At 34.5% G+C, this 7808-nt stretch overlaps 1 long non-coding RNA gene across 1 annotated transcript; it reads left to right on the top strand.

Moving 5' to 3' along the window:
- Window positions 1-3: 3 nt before the first annotated feature.
- Window positions 4-1531, top strand: LOC121725535. Its single transcript, XR_006035400.1, has 2 exons — window positions 4-289; window positions 340-1531. It is a non-coding gene; the product is annotated as an uncharacterized LOC121725535 (long non-coding RNA).
- The last annotated feature ends 6277 nt before the right edge of the window (window positions 1532-7808 follow it).

Here is a 7808-nt window from a genome sequence, read left to right as displayed (position 1 = left end):
GATAAACAATGTGATAAACAATCTACACTGTAGGAAACATAAATGTATAAAATTTAACACCATTGCGGATTGCCTCTTTTCGTTTCGCTAACAGCATTTAAGTGGTAAACGAGAGTTTGTAAATGTTTTATGATCTTTATAACTACTATAAATCTTTAATAACAAAACTTAAAACCTAGAAGGTTAAAGTCTGTAAATAAAGTAGATTTATAATGTATGTCATTAACATTAAGTAAAAGCTAACTGTTATAGTCAGTACCGATTTCACCAAGGCCTGTTAAAGTAAATGGTTGAATTAGACTCAATATCTTGCTATCTCACTCCCTTTTCGTTTTAAAGAAAGAAAAGGCGTGATATTTTAACAAACAACACTAACAGACGTTGGTCAAATTGGATCTTAATCTGTTATACTGAAATACACAATAAAAACATTGTATAGTTATGGTTAAGTACTTCCTTCCGACATTAATAAGCTTATAAAATAATTATTGTTGCTTTATCTACTCCATAAGTAAGATTAAGATTTTCATTTAAATATTTAATTTCTTAATACTTACAATTGTCCATAAAAACCTTAAAAATGAGTTATTGTCAATTTCGTATTTCAGTATTATGGAATATGTAGGATTACACTTACCAAAGACCTCCAAACAATAATTGTCCAGTCAAAGACAGATCCGGTGCCCAATTCTCAAACTACGAAATTTGCTTCAATATCAGGCTATCAAATCAATTATTCACAGCATAATGTCAGAGCAAAATCTTTGATTAGTGTAATACTACCATTAGGGCCTTACACACAAGCGGTTTGCGGGTGTTCATACACTAGTGTGAGCGCCGCGCAACCGCTCATAACGCAAACCGTGTTATAAGGCCCTTAAGCTGTTTACACAAATGCCGCGGCGGCGGCGGCTCCATTACTCATCCTTGTGTTTCTATTGTTTCTATTTGCCCTTACACACGGCGGAGGCGATTCTTTACCACGGCGGCAATAAAGCTGCCGCTACGGCGCCGTGTGTAAACACGCTTAGGGCTAAGGCCCATTGTAGCCAATCTAGATTACATAATTATTATGTTATCTCTTTCATAAATATTAAGAACAAAGAGACGACATGATATTTAACCCAGAACTGCACTAGTGAATTCAGGCTAACTAGTGCAGTTCTTGGTGGTTCTGTAAGCATTTTTATGTAGGTACGTATATAAGATTTAATTGGAATTTATTTATGATGACATAGTTGTAGATTTCGTTTTTCATTAATAAGATTGTAATTTTGCTTTAGAGGTTCTCGTGAGTCATGACAAAAATAAATACATACATACAATAGTGTTCAGGAAATTTCGAATTCAGAAAATCTGAGGAAAATAACTTGAAGGCCAATCGAAGTAAGAGTTTATCATCAAGCATAAATACAAAGATCAAGAGAACCTGACTAAAATATCTGACACCGACTAGAGCACTGAACCTAAATGCATTGTATGTATTTTCTACGATATTTGGTCTGTGGTAAAGAGAATAAATTTTTTAAAACAATCTAGATTACATAATTATTATGTTATCTCTTTCATAAATATTAAGAACAAAGAGACGACATGATATTTAACCCAGAACTGCACTAGTGAATTCAGGCTAACTAGTGCAGTTCTTGGTGGTTCTGTAAGCATTTTTATGTAGGTACGTATATAAGATTTAATTGGAATTTATTTATGATGACATAGTTGTAGATTTCGTTTTTCATTAATAAGATTGTAATTTTGCTTTAGAGGTTCTCGTGAGTCATGACAAAAATAAATACATACATACAATAGTGTTCAGGAAATTTCGAATTCAGAAAATCTGAGGAAAATAACTTGAAGGCCAATCGAAGTAAGAGTTTATCATCAAGCATAAATACAAAGATCAAGAGAACCTGACTAAAATATCTGACACCGACTAGAGCACTGAACCTAAATGCATTGTATGTATTTTCTACGATATTTGGTCTGTGGTAAAGAGAATAAATTTTTTAAAACAAAATGTGTTCGATTGTTATTATTATTATTATTTATTTTAACCTAAGCTAAGATATGATGGGCGCGCTGCCGCCGCCGCAAATTCTGCCGCGCCGCCGCCGCCGCGAAAAAGGCAGCGGCGCGCCGAGCGAGTAGAAAGATTCGATGAATCTGTACGAACGAACTCGTTGTTATGGTAGACGATGGCTACGCCTTTGTCGTCGTCATTAGAACAAAATGTGAACGTTTTTAAACCTAGACAAAATTACCGAGACCCTGTGTCATAATTGAAATGTTACATGAGCTTTGCATTTATTACAGAACGCAATTTTATTTTTGGGACGCGGGGGGGGTCTATAGAAGCTTAACCTCAAACAAAGAGAATGTCATGTACTACGTAACACCTTAACCTCAAGTTTGTGGTGTCGCCACTGCACTCTTGTCCCCCGGGGCACAGTGGTCCGAAATCGCTATATAGTGGACATTCGCAAAAAAGTTCGATTTTGGTGTGGAAAAAAATACCATCCGATAGATTTTAAGAGGAGTAACAATAAATCCTTACAAATTATAAAAATGTATATTTAAGGTGAAAAAAAATAATTACGAAAATGTTGTAAGGTGCATTGGGGTAACTTCGGAAGAAAAAAAAAATGGGGATATTCCGAAAATGGCAAATAATTACCAAACAGAAAGTAATTTTGAGCTCTGGCTACATTAACCGAGACGCCAATTTAATCACCTCCCCCACTTCCTTTCCCTCGAGCCGTCAGCCGGCAGTGTATGTGCGCTAAGTTCATTTTTTCGCGCCAAGTGCAATTTTATGATTTTTTTGGAATAATCGAAATTATTGAAATTACCCCGTATTGTTTTACACAGAAATTAGGTAAGTTACGTAATATTTTGTTTGTTTTAAAGAAGCTTTGACGTTTTTTGCTTTCCTAAGAATAGGTTATGTTGCTCTAGCTATGATTTTTAATAAACATTCGAAATAACCCCAGTGGGGTAAATTTGTTAACGAAATTTCCCCAAAAATTTTTTCATAGTCTTTTGCAGGGGTGCGCAACATAATATAATATTCCGATTTGATGGTCCTAAAATATGGATTGTTCTATTTGTAGGACAAGGTTACTCTTGAATTATATAACTATAATAACCTATCATTATACAAAAAAACAGCTTATTTGGGGACCGTTTTAGTCGTTTTAGTTCACTAATCAACAAAACTTAGTTGACTATGGAACCCTAAAACGCACCCCTAACCAGCTGATTTTCTGTGTATTGATAGGTTAATAGTTCTATCTCTGTTAGCTACCACTTTCGTTGGCTTTTTTATTGTTCTTATTCTATTTATTTCTTTGCTCCAAATGTTGAGGACATCTGCATCCCCGATGGGGTAATTTCGAAAATTTTTCGGTACAAAACTTAGTTTGGTGTCTTCTATGGCTTGTATGCACAATGTTTTTGTATGGGGTAAAATAGAATAAAAATAAATATGTGCCTTAAATGTATTATTACATTAGGTCGTGTTTCGGCTGATATTCGAAATTACCCCTTGAGTATTCGAAATTACCCATGAAAAGTAGAAATAGGGTTATATTTTAAAGGGGTAGTTATATCAGAATCCGTAAATACTTTTGAACTAAAAAATATACAATTCACATGGAAATATGTTTATTATAACTAAAATGTTACAGTTATAGGTAACAATATATACAAATTCGTCTTCTAAACTTGAAACAATGACACAATATACTCACTCTTCCAAAAACTTTACGATATTGCCCCAATGCACCTTATGGGAAAGAACCTATAAATAGAGTTTTTGCAAAAACTACTAACTCATTCTGGTTCATTTTTGAAACAAGTAAAGTTCTAGTGGTATATAAGGTTTAGAAATAAATTACGAAAATTTACGTGCAGCCTTTTGCAGTAGAGGGGTTCAAAATTTTGAAATAATTTTACTAACTTTTTAGGTGTTAAAAAAAATACTATTCGAAAGACGTCCTAAAGAGTAACAATAAATCCTTATTAAGTTTTTTATAAAAATGTATTTTTTAAGGTGAAAAAAAAATAATTAGTAAAATGTTGATGGGGAGGAATCTATAAATAGATTTTTTGCAAAAACTGCTAGGTCATACTTATTTACTAGCTATTTGACCTAGCTTCGCTCGGTATTCGATAAAACACGAATAAAACGACATTTTCTAAAAATGATTCCTAGCTAGATCGATTTATCGCCCCCGAAACCCCCTATAAGTATACTAAAATCGTTGGAGCTGATTTCGAGATTCCAATTAAGTATATACTTACTTAATAATGTTACGGCTAATGAACACCAATAAATTAATATTTTGTTTGATAACATAAAATAAATTGAGATTTTGTTGATTATTAAAGATTTAAAATTAAAAAACCTTTCATATGACTGAAAAATGTTAGCATAATTTTTAGCATTAATTATTACAATTTACAGTAAATAATTTTAACAGTAGTTTAGCAAATTTTGTATCAGTCGTGTTGGCAACACTGCCTGACGGCTCGCGGCTCGCGACTCGCAGTGCTGCCAGACGTACGAGCTACCTACGAGTAAAATTCCAAGACGGCGAACTTACACAGGCGAGTAAGGTCGTCGAGCCATAAGTCCGCGACCCGCGTAAGTTTACTCGCGAGTCGCGTGTCTGTCACATTAATCTGTGTCTGTCACCCCCTTAAGTTTTAATTACCGGGGTGATGATACAAAATCGAATCAATCAGGATTCAGGAATCGCATTTTTGTGGTTCCATAAACAAAGGGTTTAAGTAATTATTATTTTTAACAAAAAATTAAAACCGACTTCCAAGGTAAAAACAATAATAACATCCTTACTAAAAAGTATTAAATAATTTTTCCTATCTGAATTCTAATAGTGCCTTTTTCCGAATTCGGCTAAACCTCAACTATTTTTGTAAGTACTCAATCTTCATCACTGATTATATAGGTACTACTTTATCATTTTGAAGTCGGTACCAGGAATATTTGAAACTTTTGGAACTGGCAAGTATTTGAGAGGTGTCAAGGGATGCCCGAATGGAACGAAGTTATTTCTTATGTTCAAAAAACCTGTATACATTACAAAAAGTATATTAAAAAAATCGCCATCTATTGACGCCCAGGAATACTAACAACGCGTCGCTGTTTATTCTCAAAAACGCCATCTAGTTGACGCACAGGAATACTATCAACGCCCTCTGCCCATACTATGCAGGTACTAATAAAAAAGTGTCAAGTTCAAATATCTTTGTCGTTCGGCATTGCTAAAGGAGGCTTCCTTTAGCAATGCCGAACGCGCCATAACGAACTTCGTTCCAAAACTTTAAAAAAGTAGTGTCCCACCGAAACTGATTTTTCCGCCGAAACCGAACTTTTGGCCATACTCTCAATTTCGGCCACCGAAACCGAAATTTGGTAAAGCATTTAAAATTACGATTATTTACTGAAATTTATTGATTTTTAACATAAATTACAACTTTTTAAACTAAAGTACCGTTGAATTTTTTACTTTTGTGACATTTCTTAAAATAAATATCATTAATCTTGGACTCGAATATGTTCCCTCGAAACTTTTTTGTATTATATTCCATTTTTTATACGATTCCAAGTAGGTGCGATTTCACCAAAGAAATTAAACGCGCTTAGTGCACACAAAACTGGTTCTAAAGGTATAAACACGTTTTAAATAACACTCAATTGCATTTCACCAACATAAACTAAACTCGTTCACGGCAAATCCGATTTTTATCTTCTGAACCAATGAGTTTCTAAAATACTAGAGTAGCAATGTCTTACAAAAGATTCTCAGAAATGCGTAACCACTTTTTTGTTCAAAAGACAATGTCAAGTCATATATTCGTTATGTCATTATGTATGTGAGATATGCCTGCAGGCATCTTCGAAGTGGCAACGCGTTGCTACCGTAAACTTCCAATCTAGTTACGTTAGTAACATAGAATATCATTGTTCTGAACGCCCAATATTCGAGTTTTAACTTCATAAAACACATTTAAGTCATGTCAGTAGTGTCATGACAGATAGAAAAACATAGACGAAAAAATTGTTAAGATGACAGTTTTCACAGATGCGTTTGGTTAGCTTATTTATCAATGATATTCTATGTTACTAACGTAACTAGATTGGAAGTTTACCGTAGCAACGCGTTGCCACTTCGAAGATGCCTGCAGGCATATCTCACATACATAATGACATAACGAATATATGACTTGACATTGTCTTTTGAACAAAAAAGTGGTTACGCATTTCTGAGAATCTTTTGTAAGACATTGCTACTCTAGTATTTTAGAAACTCATTGTTATTTATCGTTTCTTGCTATTTTATTAATAAAACAACGTGACAAGGCTCCAAGATGATAAAAACATATAAAAATCATCGCGTGACGTAACGTAAATGAAGATTCATTAATCGCGATTAAAAGAACGTAAAATCTATTTGAAACAAACGAGATTTACATCGCCCCTCGCCATATTAATATAAAGGCGTTCATTGCTCAATGAGAACTTAGTTTAATTAAACGAAGTTTTAAGTGTGATTGGTGAAATTCCCCTTAATGTATTACAACGAAGGATCAGGGCCGTCTGTAGCCCATGTGGCGCCTGTGTGCAAACATTACCCTAGCGCCCCCTAACAAGCGCGCGCGTGGTCAATATGAAATGGGTACAAAGTAAAAGTACAGTTTGTCCGGCCGCTTAAGGCGCTGTCGTGGTTGCAACTACGTAAAATGGTTTTTTTTACACACGTTTTTAGTCAGGACCCGATCTAGCCATTTAGTCGCTCCAGGCAAAGATCATTTTCGCCGCCCTTTACATATACAGGAAACATATTTGTTGGGGGAAAACGGGAGGAATATTTAAATAAAATACTCAAATATTTCCACTAGCAAACTTAAGGTAGGTTATGACTCTTATAACGCTGTTTTTCATAATTAAATCATTTTATGGCTAAATTACACACTTTCTAGAAAAAACAAAAAATGTAGTATATGTGTCGTAACCTTAAACGTAAACGATTTGATATATTTGATTTGTGTAATACTAAAAACAAAAGGTTTTTACTCCTATTTTCTATTATCAAAGCACGCGGCGAGCGCGTAACAGCCACTGTACAAGGCGCGCTGATATTAATGTTATTTTAATGTCCTTAACGTCGATATTCGTACTGACAGACATCAACCTGCTTATTTTAGGGACTACTGGGCCTTAAGGGTGAGGACTCTAAGCGGTGGCTTCTTTCGTTCCACCAGACGAACTATAACAGCACATCAAGTTACCACATAGGTACTGTCAAATTTCTCCAATATAAAATAGATAACAAACTCTATTGTTATATTTTGTTTGTAGATTGAAGTTTTTTTCGGTTTTGACCATGATGTGCTCTCGAGTCTTGACTGACTTTCACAAGCCTAACCCCAAAACGTAAATCTTATATCGCGTACTTCAATTTTTTAAACATCACATCATCACAACATCGGTATTAATTCGATTTCATTGAAGAGCTCTAACTTCTGTACAACCGAAGAGCCAGCATGGCACAGTTTTTTTTCGAAACTAGAACATTGTGCTTTTTTGTATCTAAATCAAAATCCTCCCACTACCTATTTTGAAAAAACGAGCGATAGGTCACTCACTATTACACCAAATAATATAATCTTCATTTATGCGTTTTATGGTTCATTTCACGTTGAAAAAGAAAGATTATAATATTTATATTGCAAAAGCCGACCCGCTCATGGCGCGCCTTGCTTTGCTGTAATTCTACAAATAT

This window comes from Aricia agestis, chromosome 1, assembly GCF_905147365.1.
Source record: "Aricia agestis chromosome 1, ilAriAges1.1, whole genome shotgun sequence".
NCBI lineage: Eukaryota > Metazoa > Arthropoda > Insecta > Lepidoptera > Lycaenidae > Aricia > Aricia agestis.
This window is presented reverse-complemented; position numbering and strand designations above follow the sequence as displayed.